The sequence below is a fragment of the Numida meleagris genome, chromosome 4 (assembly GCF_002078875.1).
Source record: "Numida meleagris isolate 19003 breed g44 Domestic line chromosome 4, NumMel1.0, whole genome shotgun sequence".
Lineage (NCBI taxonomy): Eukaryota > Metazoa > Chordata > Aves > Galliformes > Numididae > Numida > Numida meleagris.
The window spans coordinates 39753067-39769158 of NC_034412.1; the positions used below are offsets into that span (position 1 = coordinate 39753067).

The window sequence follows — 16092 nt, forward strand, 5'->3', positions numbered from 1 at the left end:
CCAGGGTAAATAAGGACCCTGTAATTCTGCTTAGAGCACTTCCTGCGCTTTTGCTGAAGCACTGTTCAGAGACAAGACAGGAAGCTAAAGCGCTCACAGAAAGCAAAAAGGAAGCAATCAGCAGTACGAGATATACAGGTTAACTATCCATTTCAATAGTATCATTATAAATGCACTGTACTTACTTGCAATGAAGTCCAGTTTAGAAAAGGCTTGAGCAGCGTGAAAGAACAATATTAAATTTTATTTGTGGCAAATTAGTCACTATGCTGTTCAAGAAGACAAGGAGTGGATATGATTAAGGTTAAGTGGTCTCATAGTACCAAGTCATAGCTTTGCTAACCATCTTCTTCCACCCGGTGGCGCGCAGCATAAACAACAAGTCTTTGGGAGCGCAGCCTGATGATGTTTCCAGATGACAATTCTGGAAACTCTTCACTAACAATGACATAACGAGAAGGGCTAAGTAGAATCCCAACCTTCATGTTTAAACTCACAGGTGTTAGACATGCTATCACAAGGAGTTCAGAAATGTGCTTAAGCTAAAATTACTGAAACAAGCTGAAGTTCTCTTTACAGGTATATTTTTCATTCATCAAGCTCAGGACTTCTGTTTGCTGGGTCATTCAGTCTGATCAGTTCCCAGAGAATAGGTTTTAACTATTCAACCCTTCATTTGGACTCAACCACTCACATACTTACTGAGATGTAGAGGAAAAAAATAAGCAGCTTGACAGTGAGACAGCTAAGCATTTCATTAAATTCTGCAGATCTAATACCACTGATAGCGTAAACTATGTAAAACAGCTTATTTCTATTGCCCTATAGACAACAACAGCATTGAAGTAAAATATAAGAGCTAATTAAAAGTTTCTGCTGAATTATCTTACTGTAGTGGGTAGGAAAAAAAGAAAAAAGTGAAGACAAACCAAGTCTGTTAGTCTTGAACACTGTGTATTTAACAGAAATATATCCATTATCCCCACTGTAGTTTTAAAATGTAGCACTTTAAAGCTCATACTCTGCTTTAGGATCAGCATTCTCACAATTGAACATAGTGAATTAGAAGTGCCGTTTAAGAAATAATGACAGACCTGTTTTTAGGCTTTCAGTTAACTCTGGCTTTAAACCTGGGGAAACTCAATCCCCTATCCCTTATGCAAGATCTTCTGCACAGAAGATCAGAAACAGGGAAATTATTTCCCAGATTTCAAGGACATGAACCTCTGAAAACTTTTTACTTTTGACTTTTTACTGTATCTGCTGTTAAAATAGGTTATTAAAACTAAGCTAATTTAAAGTGTAATACAAAATTACTAGGCATCTAAGTAGTAAAGCAATTGCTTTCGCTGCTGTGATGATGAAAAGTAGAAAAGTACCCAGCATCTTATAAGCCGGATTTGACTAACACTCTCAGCAGGATGCAGACATGATTTCTTTTCTAAACATTTCTATCATTTCGCTACTTTTACACTATGGTTAGGTTACCACAGCCATTGGCATTCTTGCCAATATTTTAGTAACAGAGTTACTGTTACATATCAGTGATGCATGCTAATACACCACAAGCAGCAACCCACTTCCATGTTTTTAAGTTTCCTTAATCACAGTGACAGCGCTGTAAAATGTCCAGGATGGTGTTACTCATTTAGCACTACATGTTGTACAAGAAACAAAAGCCGTTGCTCAAGAAAATAATCAAACAAACCAAAAAATACTTGTTCCTAACTTGAGGACTAGGTTTAGAAACACAGGCTGATTAACTCCTGCACTCTAAACACTGCCAAGGAAGCATTATTTTACTTTAGTCAGAGAGGTTGTATCAGCGTAGTCCCATTACATATGCAATGCAATGAAGTGGTACCAGCGATGTCCTAGAGGTGATTTTACTCAGTTTTCAAAGCATTACAAACAATTCACTACTGTTACTAATTCAATGCTTAATACACGATAACTTCAAAGGGATTGCTTCAATAGAATGTACAAGTAGAATAATACAAGTTGTTTTAGATAACAGCAGACAAGCTACAGACAAACACCTATCCAACCACTCCACCTCTCTTCCTAACAAAAGAATTAGGGTCAGAACTATGACAAAACATTTTGAAAACTGGAAACACTTCCTACCTCCAGTTCCTGCATGTTTCTATGGCCTGCTTCCTTCCCTACTCTTATCAAAATGCTCTCTTGGGCTCTTTTAACTCTGCCATATGTATTATATAACCCATTTCCCATGCATTAGCAGCTGCCAGAAGTTTTCCCCACAGGGTTTTTTGATAGGTCTCCATGAATATGACTTTCAGGAGCTGGCCTACTCATTCAGAACCTACAGACTGCTTAGGATGTCCTAGTAGTTCTGAAGTATGATTTCACTGGCCTTAGGGCAGTGAAGGATATACTGTATATACCAACAGCATTATAGTATGTAGTATTTCCATGGGTAATTTTTTTTCTCCAGAACGATTCAACTAATAGTGTTCTCAAGCAATGCATTAGTAATACAAAAATAAAATGAATAACTTATACAGGGGCAAGTGTCAGGTCCTGCACTTTGGTCACAACAACCCCAGGCAACCCTATAGGCTTGGGTAAGAGTGGCTGGAAAGCTGCCTGAGAGAAAGGGACCTTAGTGTGCTGATGGACAGTCAGCCAGCAGTGTGCCCAGGTGGCCAAGAAGGCCAGTGGCATCCTGGCTTGTATCAAGTGTGGGGTGGTGAGCAGGACTAGGGAAGTAATCCTGCCTTTGTACTCAGCACTAGTGAGGCCCCACCTGAGTACCGTGTTCAGTTTTGGGCACCTCAGTACGGAAAGGACATGGAGGTGCTGGAGCAGGTCCAAAGAAGGGCAACAAGGCTGGTGAAGGGCTTGGAGAATATTCCCTATGAGGAGCGACTAAAGGAACTGAGACTGTTTAGTCTGGGGAAGAGGTGGCTGAGTGGAGACCTTATTACTCTCTTCAAATACCTGAAATGTGATCTCAGCAAGAACAGGGTTGGTCTCTTCTCACTGGTGACAGAACAAGGGGAAACGGCCTGAAGTTGCACCACAGGAGGTTTAGGTTGGTTATCAGGGAAAACTTCTTGACAGAAAGGGTTGTGAAGCACTGGAACAGGCTCCCCAGGGAGGTGGTTGAGTCACCATCCCTCAATGTGTTTAAAAACCAATTGGATGTGGTGCTCAGGGACATTATGGTGTGTTGTTAGAGTTAGTGTAGTACAGTTAGGTTGAGCTTGATAATCTTGAAGGTCTTTTCCATCTTGAGGAATTCTATTCTATTCCAAGACTTTCTTAATTGTTTTCACAATGGTTTTTGGCCTGTGCTGTCCTTGAGTTTGACTAACTGCGTACATGCTACTGATGCTTTCTAATTCAAGAGCTGTGCTGTAATCTTAACTTCAAGAGCAAAACAATCAGCAGATCAGTTTCCAACAAGCTTAAGGCCCCGTGTCCCATCACTATTCAGAGCTACGCTCCAGTTCCACAAAAGAGACCCTTGATTTGTTCCCTTACACTGCTCCCAGGCACATGAGGAAACCAGCAGTACCCAGCCCAATAAAAACAGCACATGCCATTAGGCCCTATGAGCAGACAGCTGCTAGCTCTGCAGCTGCACTGTAACCACCTTGTCTAGAGGTGAGCACTAATTTGGGTCATTCAATCTCTACCCACATATTCAATTTCTTGAGACTCATAGAAACATAGTAATCACATTCAGGAGGTGTTATGCAGACCTTACAGGACAGTGATAGGACACGGGGGAATGGTTTTAAAAATCAAGGAGGGAAGGTTTAGATTGGACGTCAGGTGGAAGTTCTTGACAGAGAGAGTGGCGAGGTCCTGGAACAGGCTGCCAGAGAGGCTGTGGATGCTCCATCCCTGGAGGTGTTCAGGACCAGGTTGGGTGGAGCCCTGGGCAGCCTGGTCTAGTACCAGATCTGGTGGATGGCAGCCCTGCCGGGTGCAGGAAGGGTCAGAACTCGACAGTTCTCGGGGTCCCTTCCAACCCAAGCCGTTCTATGATTCTGTGACAGGATGTAACCCCATGCATCGCACTTACCCATTTGCCACTGCTATCTTCTAATGACTCCACGTTAACTGCCTGACACAGTCAGCAACGGTCTCACCGACCAGCTTCCATCAAGATGATCATGCTGAGCACAAGATCTCCTGTAAGTTCAAGCTGGGAAAACAGTGAGAAAGATCAGATAAATGATATAAAAACCAGAGATGATGTGAAAAGCACAACAAAGACTGCTTAATGTGTTGCTTTTCATTTCCCATAATCAGTTGACTTAAGACATCAGCACAAAGGTGAAGGCAAATATTGGTTAATAAGTTTTTATGTCAACATTTTATCTCTGTGATATGCTAGACCATATCAGATGCTTTACATCTTGGATAGCTTTAGAAACCACGTAAGCCTTGAGTATCATTAGCACTCCCTGCAACTCAAGCAGCAAGTTTGTGGAAGCAAGATGACAGATGCTGAAAGAAAACAATCATTATACTAAGGCAGAAAGTCATCTTCTTGTCTTACCATCATTCTCAAGCCAGAAAAATGCACACATGAACTCAATCCAGGATTAGTAATAGCTGCAACCAATGAAAACTTAGTCACCTGCAGCTAAAGATAAGAACTAACAAGAGAATGTATTCTAAATGAATAGGGTGCTTCCAATACCTACATCATCACCTGCCCCTCACTGTGAAAGGCACTAAAGAACCTGCTGATCTACTACTGTACACACTGCTTTGAGAGCAGGGCATGGGAGGAAAGTCAGGCACAAGAGCCTCAGCACTGTGCTGTCCCCAGCTATGAGACACAGATGGCCTCCTCATGAAATTTAACTCTAACTGCAACAGCTTAAGTACAGACATTAACACTTGGAACATCCAACTTGTTATAAACCAACATCACTTCTGAATAGAAGAATGCATTAATAAGGAAAAGATAAAAAAGCTGATAACTTTCTGAGAAGCTCGTCAAAAAACATTGGTTGACCGACACAGCAGAGGAGGTGAGTGCTCCCTACTAACAGCAGCCCATGGAGTGAGCTCAGAGGATTCATGTTACACTGCGCATATTTGAAATTGAAAATCAAGTGTAAATGAGATAAACTTTGAGGCCAAACCACATTTTTTTAGTGTGACGACTTTGGCAGAGATTTCAAATGAGCCAGGGTACAGAAACATTAGTGGAGTTCTTAAATTTTCAAGTCATTTATTTGTTTGGCTAAAATCCCAGCACTTATTACTCTTTGTATGTCTAAGAGATACTTCCTGAACTGTTTAATGCATGTGGTAGAAAACTATTTTTTAGCACAAGTAGAAATGAGATAATAGGAACAAGCGTATGTACAAACAGAGCAACATCAGCAGCTAGTTAATAGCCCTATGCCTGTTTGAAATAGAAAGATTCACATCCAGGTAGCAGTGAATGTAGTTAATCACCACATGACAAATCTCCTAAATATACACTCATTTAAATCTTAATCTAAACAACAGATCCCATCCCTTCAAAAAGACTTGCAACTGCAAGGCCTTGAGATCAGAAGGCTCTCACTGACTTCTGTATCTCATTTTCAAGTGCTTCTGCCTTTTCATGTTCTAAATAGGGAACTCAGGAGCCTCTCAGTTCCTGCTTTTAATTTGGGACCAGGCAAGACAGCAACTGCAATTTCCCGTTTCACTGCGTGAAAAAACAATAACAAGCAAAATGCAAATTGACGAATCCTTGACTATTCTTCCACCTTCTTTATTATCACATGAATTCTAGTATTCTTCATAGTCCTTGGTTGAACCAAGTCATTCACTTGCTCAAAACTCCTCCAAGCAGCTGCAACTGGTTTGTGGATTTAGAAGGTGAATCTGTTATATATCATGATGCAAGGAAAGCGAGAGCTCAAACATATGCAACAGTGATGAGAGCACAATTGGCTAGTTTTTCCAATTTCACAACATTCTTAAGTAATACAGCTGCAGTACCCTTAGAGATGCGCAGCCTGGCATAAAGTTCAATCAAGTGAACAGGTATCAGCATCTAACTCCACTTCAGCCTATGCTTCTTTAACTGTCTCTATTCCCAAAACTATTAAATAAATAGCATTAATAATACACAGCAGTAATGATCTCCACAGTTAAGCAAAAGCAGGTCTAAGAAGTCCCTTGCAGTTTAAATTGCCTCTAGCTCAAAGCATACAGTCCATGCTAAGCCAATAGTGTCAAAAAATCAGTCACTAATCAGATCAAAAATTTGACTGATCCTTAACTCTTTGAAGCTTAAATACAATTACTCACTCCAAAGGACAAATATAACCTTGTAGGTAAAACAAACTTTGAGAGACAGCTCGTTAGCACATCGCATTCTTATCTTCTTTTAAAATGTGATATCTGTGATTACCCTACCAAACAGCTAAGGCCCAGAAAGGCTTCATAAGATCAAACTTCAGTAACCCACATTGATAAAGATTGTAGAAATTAGAAAGGAAGAAATGAAAGAGTTAATCTGTTGAAAGCTTGTCCGTGTTCTCACAACCACATTTTCAAGATCTACGCAAAATTCAGTTTTCCCCCCCCACTTCCTTTGATGTCACAACGCAAGCTTCAAGTACAGAAGTATAACCCCTTGTGACAATGTTAAAATCACTCAGACAAACACAGAATAGGTGACATTACAACTCTTGTATTTTTTGTGTTTTTTTTAACTGGTAACTCAGCTGATACATAATGCTTGAGTGCCAGACTTTCATTACTTTGACAAACCTACCTTTCTCTGAAGTATTTTGTTTATACACTGAGATGGCTATTAGGTTTCTTCAGTAGCTCACTAAGCAATCACACAGTGAGGGGAGAGAAACAGACAAAGCATTCCATTATGAACAACATTCATGCTCTCAAAACACAACCCAAGAAAATAAAAGGAGGAACACCAGGAAGAGAATGAAGTGAGCATAACAAGCCTTCTAGAAAGAAGAAATGGAATGAAGCTGTATTAAATTTAAGTGGAATTCCATTTTCAGCTGTGGTCAGTGATGTATGAACTCGTACTGTATGAAAAATAGGAATGGTCGGCAATCAGCTGCACCACCAAATGGAAAATCTCACAAGAGAGCACACTATTGCTCAGGATCAGCAGATTTACTTAAGCAGGAAGATATGTCCTTCTAGCAACTTGCATCCATTTTCTCACCCTAGTAGTACGTACCCAATTTTTCAACTTGTGTGCCAAAAATAACTCAAAATAGAAAATGTGGGTTCAAAAACGAGAAGAAATGGGAAGACTAATACCAAACAAGGTGCCTAAGATTCAGAAATAAAAGAATGCCCAGAAGCTAAATGAGTATTTTAGGATTTCAAATTAAAGAAGCATGATTAAAGCAAACAAATGAAAAAATACCAGTAAAGATAATGCATCTTGTTGGAAAATGGCCATCTAGATTTTGACCTTTAAGTACTCAGTCTGAAAAATCTCATAGATACACATTACTAGAATCTTCATTTTAAATTGGCTGCAATCAGTTTTACAATAAGTTGCTGGAATTTTTACTGGTGGCAGATTTTAAACATTTAAAAAGATATGCATAATTCCATCAAAATATGCAGCATTAAGAGTCTCTTACTCAATGAAAGTTGCATTAAAACTATGGTTTTTCCCTTCTTTAGGGCAGTGTCTTATAAACTCACCTGGCTGTTCCTTTTTTAACTATATCTACATTTCTCCACCTTCCAATACTAAGCTTTGAAGTCTCAAAACAGGAATCTCTCTAAAAATCTATTTTGTTGATTTGTTGCTCCAGATTTTGTACCCAGTGTACAACTGTCAACTTCACTTTTCCTCCGAAAGTGGAGAATTCACTTGACTCTTCATAGAAAAGTTATTTATTCAGTAACATTTGTTTTTTTCTTGTTGATGATAGAGATCTCAAACAAAGGTCGTTGTTTCAGACCATGCGAAGTTCAACTGCAAAATCCAGTACACTCACTCAAAGCAGAGTGCATTTAAATCAATGTATATTAATTATCTGGTGTACAAGTGAAGCCTAGCAACTTATACAGTTTTGCTCAAAACCACATGAAGGAGACCCTCAAGAATCACCAATTATCTCCAATTTTTGGCGAACATCACAGATGCAAAAATCAGTTCACACACCATGTATGAAACATCTGACTTCCAGTTACTGAAGCTCTCATGCTGTTAGGATCCTTCGCTTATGACCTGTAGCATACACAGGAACTCCAGGACAGTTCAGCACTTTATTACTTTTATTGACATGAATTTGTTTCCATAACCACCAAAGGATGTAGTCATCATTTCTGATTATCTGATAGAGAAAATTAACTTTGTAACATACTGAAAACTAAAATGTGTAATATAAATGCAATCTCAGTGGGACAAAAATAAGCTTCAAGCTGTGCCCTGCGAAGCTGTGATTAATGAGCATGCCTTTCCATGTATGCCTAATGAAGTCTCTTTCCATTACATCAATTTTATATGCTACAGTACAATGCAAAAAAAAAATTTAAGGAACACATGTTTTAACATTTCGCAAGAGCTTTGATACCTTTTTAGGCCACGATTTTTGCCAACTGCACAAATTCAGAGCCCATTTTTCAGTTATAAATTGTGCTTTGAAGTCATAGAAATGACTCATGCTGAGTCACCTGAAATAACAATGGAATATCACAACGAAAAAGTAGAAAAAATGTTTATTTCTGAGTTCTTACACTGCTTGACAAAATAAAATCTTAATTCATGGAAGAAAACAAAGTTCAGTAATAACATCTTTAAACAGTTTAGTATGTATTACTTGACGGTGAGAAAGAAAAATGATTCAATGAAAGCATCTAAAACTGATGATTCAGAAGAAACGTAAGAGTTGTTTACTGTTACACAGAGAGCCATGTTGAATTTTGCGTGATTCTGCAAAGAATTTCTTACATTATTTGACAAGCAGCTTTATCTGCTTTTAACTCAGGTCATTCCATCAAATCCCATAAATGAACTCAAGTAAATAAATAGATTTGAAGTCATGCATGTACATCTGTACTCTAAAGCAAACAATTATCTTTTATACACAACATGGTGTCCAGCAGAGATGCACTGAGACCAAGAAAATCTGGAATCGTTAAAATTCAGTTTTATTCTGTAATAACAGAAGGACTAGCAAAATGGGAAGATGTTACAAAGAAAGGGAAAGGATTGCTCACCTGTCTGAGGATCTAGGTTCACATAGGAAACTACAGAGGAGGGATCCCCAGAAAGAGATCCTTCCACAGTGGCAGTCAGCCCTGAAATGAGGTCTAAGAGAGGTGGAGCCAGGCTCCACCCCTTCCAGTCACACAGGTGAATTACCTTCACCTGTGCTCCCAGGGCTGACCATGTCTTTTCTCCAGGTGCTCAATCAGTGGTTCAGGCCCTGACTCAACAGTTCCCATACATATTCAGATATTATCTTTCAGTTTATCACTGTACAAACTGGATTGTTTGTCTCTAAATCTTAACATTAAAAAGAATCAAAGACAACCAGAATATGTGAAAGAAGTTCTCATCTTGGTGCATTTCTTACTTATTGTTGTATTTTAATCTAAAAGTTCAAGTCTTTCAACCAAAGCTGTGACAACAGCAATAACCAGCCTCATGGTGATGGAAACTATCTGTAAGTTTGCTGGCTGATTTCACTGAGCATTTTTGCTTCACTGTGCCACCGAGTCCCACCTGAGACTGATTCAGACAGCACTGCTTCCACATCGTTTCCTTGGGCCCAGAGCTCCCTGTCAGTTGATGCCCATGCCTTCGGAGCCAACTAGCCAATATGATAGCAGTAGAATTCAGGTGCCTATGGCTGGAGAAACACTGAAGATTTTACTGTGGATTCAAGATCAGCCAAACATTTAAATCCCTTTCTCATTTTAAGTTAACAGTACTTACACACAGGACTCATTTCTTCCATTGACATCAGTTACAAAGTATGCATTGAATGACCTAAAGCTTTATTGGGGAAAATTGTCTAAGTCAAATATAGGATAATAAATAGTAATAAAAATGTAATAAAAACATTTCAGTGAGGAAAAGCTATGTATTCTTTTCAAATGCAAACCATCATAATAAGAAAGTAAACATCTGTGGCACAGAACCCAAGGAGACTTTTCCTCACAGTTTCACTCAACAGTTCTCTTGTCAGCTCTGAACTCACCTGCCTATGTAACTCATATCATTTTTTTCCCTTTTTCTGTAAGTTCAAGGATACAAAATCCATTTTCTTTGCAAGCTGAACTTCAGATCTCTTTCCTACATACACAGATTTTTCTCAAATGAAGTGAACATCCCTTCAGCAAGACAGAAGAAAACTTAAGTCCCTCTTTGGATTCCAAATCCAAAAACATTTGATCCTAGGATTCTGCAAAGCAGTGTGAAACAACTTATTAGCATCCATCTCATGGTTCTCCTGCCACAGTTTTTCCTGTGCATGTTAAGCATCAGTCTGCGATCTTCTATACTTCTGGCAGAGGACAATATTATTAAGCCTTTTGTAAAAGGTTCTTCAAGGCAATTGCCATAACCAGCTCCTACAAAATTCTTCAGGTTTTGTTGCTGCTCTGGGTTTGTGTTGTAGTGTTAAGTGTTTGAAATTGAATTCTTCTCCATTCCAGAAAACAGGAAGCAAATCAATTGAAAGTCCAGGATAAAAATTACTTAATTCTTCCTATGGCTTTACTGTTCACACACTCACTTATACAGGTAGATATTCACGTTCATGTAACACAGTAAGGCTGTAAAACACCACAGTAATAGTGAGGTAGCACAATCATAGACAACTGCAAAAGAGAACAGGGCCAAATGCAACAGCCATAGGTGCAGAAACAAAAGAAAAAACTACCTACCTTCAGACAGCCTCCAGTAAGCAAGGATCTTCAGCAAAATACCCTCACCTCTCCCCCTGCCAACTCTTAAATGAGGTCTGGGAAGGGGTGGATCCTGGCTCCACCCCTTTTAGTCACTCAGATGCATTGTTTGCACCTGAGGTCCCCTGGGTTGGCTCTGCCTTCCCACTGGGTGCTCTATTGCTGGTTCAAGCCATGACTTAGCAGTTCCACTACAATATGAATTGAAAACTCATTTTCAGAATGTAACAAAGGGAAACCTGGTAACAGAAAGCATAATGGGTATTTGATGAACCACGGCGTAGCTGTTTACGGAGCTGCTGAGATTTATGACCTAAGACTGTTCAACCCTGAAACTGCAGCGTTTTTGTGAGGAAGAAGCTGGCAGGTTAGTGGGAGGTAACCTTCTCATTTTTCTTTTCCTGCCAGTGTAAGCTGGTTTCAGATCTGATAGTAAACTGCAAATTATCTTGCTACGGTTCACGGGTGGTACAGTGTTCAGTAAAATACAATGGGTCATCTGTTTTTTTTTTCCTGTGTCTTATTTGCTAATAATAACATGGCTAAATATCAGTGGACAGATAGAGGAACAAAAAATAATTGTGTGATAAATATGACATAAGTAGTGAGTCATACCTTTTAAATGTTCATTCAGAAGCATTGGTGTTGAGCGGTTACCATATTCGTGTTGACTGATCTGTGTTTGAGAATCCTGTCAGCACTGCCAGGGACTTGGATATCTAAACACGAGAACAGTCAGCATGGGCTTTCAGGTATCGCACACTACAACAGAAGGGCATTAACAGCTTTTTTTCTCTGAAGGCAATAAAAGCTTTGGAAGAACACATTCTGTGGAGCCTTAAAATAAGAGGTAATAGTGTAAAAGGCTGTTCCTTTTCCTGAGAATGTGGAGAAAGGTAGCAGGGAAGAAGAGAGAATATCTCTGTGAGAGGCATGGCTGATAAGGTCTCAGTGTTTTTCAGTAGTCTGGTGCTGAGTACATAATAGTTAAGTAAGGAAAAGGTCTGAGATTCTATCCATGCTGGAAAAGAAAATTAAGCAACTATTAAATCTAACTGTAGTGCATTTCCACAAGGTAGGAATCTTGCCTACTAAATCACTATAATTTTTGACACGTAACGTACTAAAGAAAATAGTGTGATCGTAGTGGGGTTTGGAGGCTGTATATGTTGTGGGAAACTAGACTACTAGGTTAAAATTTTCTGCTTGGCTTAACCTGCTGCACTATGGGCCTCTTTATCAGTAGAGACAGAGGCAGTCTAGACTTTCTCCTTGAGTGGACATCTTGTTTCACCTTAAATGTGCCCTGCTAACATCCCCCTGCTCTGGTACATCCCCCTGCTAAACTATTCTATAGCTCTTTATTTCTTTAGGCAAGAGTTGTAAGTAAATGATGTTGCCTAAAGGTAGATGGAAAGCTTTTCAATATTATGTTATTGTCCCAGAAATTTTCATGACATGTGGACATCTTCTAACATATTGCCTTTTCTGTACTGTTTTTTGAAGGTTGTTACTTAATGTATTAATCAAGTAAATGTTTTGACACCCCTAACAGCTCACAGGACTCATAAAGTACCAGATAACAAATCTTTCTGAAAAGGTTATTGAGATCAATTGTGAAGATCAAGCAAAACGTAGTGTTACACAGAACAAGACAAAACAAGGGAGGACGCAAAGAATTAGACAGGGTTCTCATCAGCAATGAAATCCACGATGTATGTGAGAGGGCTTGCAAACTGTGAGCAAGGAGAAAAGCATTTGCATGCTGCTGCTTTTGCTGCATCTTTTGACTCAAATCTTCCTTATCTGGGGGTGAGGGAGGGAAAGAGAGAATAAGTGTCTTAGAAACAAGAAGGTTGAAGTAGCTTTGGGGGGGGATCTTTAGCTTTTTTATGATTGCTCATAAGTGATGTTTCAATGCAGATATCTCATAATAGCACACTGTTATGTTGCACAGCTAGCGGAGTGTGGCCAATTCATTGTTTTAGACCAAATCTGACTGCTCAGATTACCTAGGGAATGGTCCGCTGAACAGAACTTGTTTGCTGGTTGAACGACAATGAGTTGCATTTTGATGTTCATAACATGGTCAGTTAAATTTGAAGGTGAGAGTTAACAAGCGAAAATGTGGCAGGAGGTTCAGCAGTGAAGATTAGCTATTGTAGGATTCGTACAGGCAGATTGCTCTGTCTGTGTAGATCAGACTGTGTGCCTAGGTAATTTTTGGCCTTCTTATAGGCAGTGTTACCCTCTTTATCCTTTCTGTTTCAGTCTCCTATATTTATTTTATCACCTGCTAACAATTTTCTTGTTTCAAGAAATTTGCATGCTTTAACAAGAGCTGTGTCTTGACTTGTTCTGGAGGTATCTGGCACATGCGGTAATGGACAAACTGTCATATCAAATACACAAATCATACTGCTGTAAAGACACGATGTACAGAATTTAATAGCTCCTATTTGTCTTGAGCCCTAATAGTGGATAGATCTCATTTGGAGGTACTACCAGTAGGTTACTCAGGCTTGGGAAGAGTTCTGAAAGTGAGACCTAGGATTTCTGCTTAAAAGGCTCAATGTTATGCCTGAGAAAGGACTCAAGTACATGAAAGTTGATAATTGCACACCTGGCTGTTCAGGGCAGAGACTAGAGTCACAGAATGGTTGAGGACGGAAGGGACCTCTGGGGGATCATCGCCTCTTGCCCAAGCAGGGCTACAGAGGGTAGGTTGCTAGGAACCATATCTGGATAGCTTTTGAATATCTGCAAGTAGGGATACTCCACGATGTCTCTGCATAAATTTTGCCTGTCATCCTCACAGTGGGGGGGGGGGGGGGGAAGTGATTCTTAATGTTCAGAGGGGTTTTCCTGTGTCTTGGTTTATGCCTCTGAACACAGTTCATTTTGTGTCACTGGATACCTCGGATAATAGCCTGGCTCTATTACCTTTACAACCTCTCTTCACATATTTGTACACATTGATAAGATCCCCCATGAGCCTTCTCCAGGCTGAACAGTGCCGATTCTTTCAGCCTTTCTGAGACACTCCAGTCCCTTAATCATCTTCAGAACCTTTTGTTGGACTCTCTGCAGTGTGTCCATGTCTCTTTTATTACCAGGGAGCCCAGACCTGGCCACTCCAGGTGTGGCCTCACCAATGCCGAGTAGGGAGGAAGGATCCCCTCCCTCGACCTGCTGGCAACACTCTCCTAGCGCAGCCCAGGATAACATTGGCCTCCTTTGGTGCAAGGGCATGGTGGTGGTTAATGTTCTTCTTCTACAACAGGAGAAGAACAGAGCCAACCTAAACAAGGAGATGTGTTTCAGGTTGATCTTTCCAGATCAAATACAGAAGAGTATCAGAGCCTTCCTTTAATGCCCCTTTGTCTGTTTATCGTTATTCTGGCAGGTATAGTTTGGGAGGAAGCTAAGCTGCTGGAGACTCCAGAATGGATGGGAGCACTATTTTCAGTTCAAAATCAAGAGAGTTCCACTGAGTATGCAAAGGGAATTTAAATAAAATCGCAAGTTCCACCTCAGGTTGCCAAGCCTAGGACATGACCACAAGAATGCTATCAACAAAGCTTTGCGGCTCAGGACCTCTTGATCTGTTAGGCTGGGTCTGAAATGTAGAGAAAGATCTTTGCCTGAGCCCGCTAATGCAGGTATTTCAAGATTGTGAATGGTTGGATTGTAAGTTTTCTGGGGCAAAGGATGTTTTGTTGTGCAGGAGGCTGAGCTTTTCTTCAAAGCATTGTAGTCCTGTGGAAGAGTATCCTCCAAAATGCCATTTGTCTGCTTTTGCAGGAATGCCGTGCATGGAATTAGGGTTTGATGGTAAAGGGAAAGAAGAGGAGAAAGCTTTAGTGGCTTATTTTTACTATGGCCTAGTTTTTGTGAGCAGAAATATTTTTCCTTCTGGATGCGTAGGTATATTTCTGCATGCTTTTTTAAGTTCTCTGCAACGCTGTCTCCTCTGTGGGCATACGGGATTATGCATTAAAGCAGAATTAATCTCTCGTGAAACACATAGGCTCAGTATTTGCCATGGATTTGCTTTCAGAATGGGATTCAGATATTGTGGTCTTCATCAAAGAATGGCAGATTCTTGGCAGGAACTTCTTCCATTTCCGTCTGCAAGTGAAACAGTTAATGTGTCAGTCCTGCATCATTGCTGGATTAGCAATCACACCCCCAAATGCTAATAAGGATTCTCACTTTTTTTCATAAGATTACCCTCAAATCCTATCGAAGGACAGGATTACTTTTGCTTTGCCTGGCATTAGCATCCTAGTGACCCACAGCCAAAGTCAATAATCAGTAAGCTAACTGTCTGACATGGTGAAAGAATGAAGAGTGCCTTAACCAGAACCACTGTTCTTTATGATGGTAGTAGTTTCTCTTGACAATGACTCATCATCATTTTGTTTTTCCTTTTTTCTTCCCCACCTCACGCAGTCTGGCCACACAAACTGGTGCTGAACAGAAGAAAGCTTGCCACAGTTAATCACTCAACACTGTTATGGGGTTGCGCAGACTGGAGGGATTCTGCAAGGCTGAACACGGGAGGAACTGGAACCAGGACCATGTGGAGAAGGTAGGTTCTTAATAAGTTCTTTTTTCTCTTGTTAATAGGGCAGATGAGCTTATCTGCCTCTTGTCTGCAGCTGAACGTGGTCTGTAAAACTGTCTGCTCCTCTTGATCTGAAAGCAGAGAAACAGTTCTGGAGATAGGTCATAAATTGGTGAGAGAATTCATGCTCTGTGAGCTCTCCTTGTCTGCAGTTTCAAAGGAGAGATGCTTAATGTTGGATGTTGGGCATACAAAATATTGAAACACTATCCTTGAGTTTGCAGTGGTCACTGTTGAAGTGGCAGCAAGAACTTTGTACTTTATCTTGTAACTACTTGGTGTTGATTTTCATTTGTGTGGAAAACACATGCATACACACAAAAAGCAAGAATATATATAAGTAACCATGTCTTTCTTTTAGTGAGCAGATTTAAAAATACAATCAAGTTAGAAACATACAAGATATATACTAAGATGTTTTGGATAGCAATTTGTACTCTTACAATTTCAGTACATGCTACTGCATGGAGGATTCACATTAATATCTCTTAGACATTTTACTGAAAGCCTTAGAGTTGTTTTTTTTTTTTTTTTTGCTAATTTCTTGTTAGAATTAAGAG

At 39.9% G+C, this 16092-nt stretch overlaps 1 long non-coding RNA gene across 3 annotated transcripts in view; it reads right to left on the reverse strand.

Moving 5' to 3' along the window:
- LOC110397968 overlaps positions 1-10993 on the reverse strand; it is a 29085-nt gene extending 18092 nt beyond the window's left edge. For 2 of the 3 annotated variants that reach the window (XR_002438126.1, XR_002438125.1), the window contains exons 1-2: positions 10882-10993; positions 4058-4180 (exon numbers count right to left, since the gene is read on the reverse strand). This is a non-coding gene — a long non-coding RNA (uncharacterized LOC110397968). The remainder of the gene's footprint in view (positions 1-4057; positions 4181-10881) is intronic. The other variant, XR_002438124.1, reaches the window with a different exon arrangement.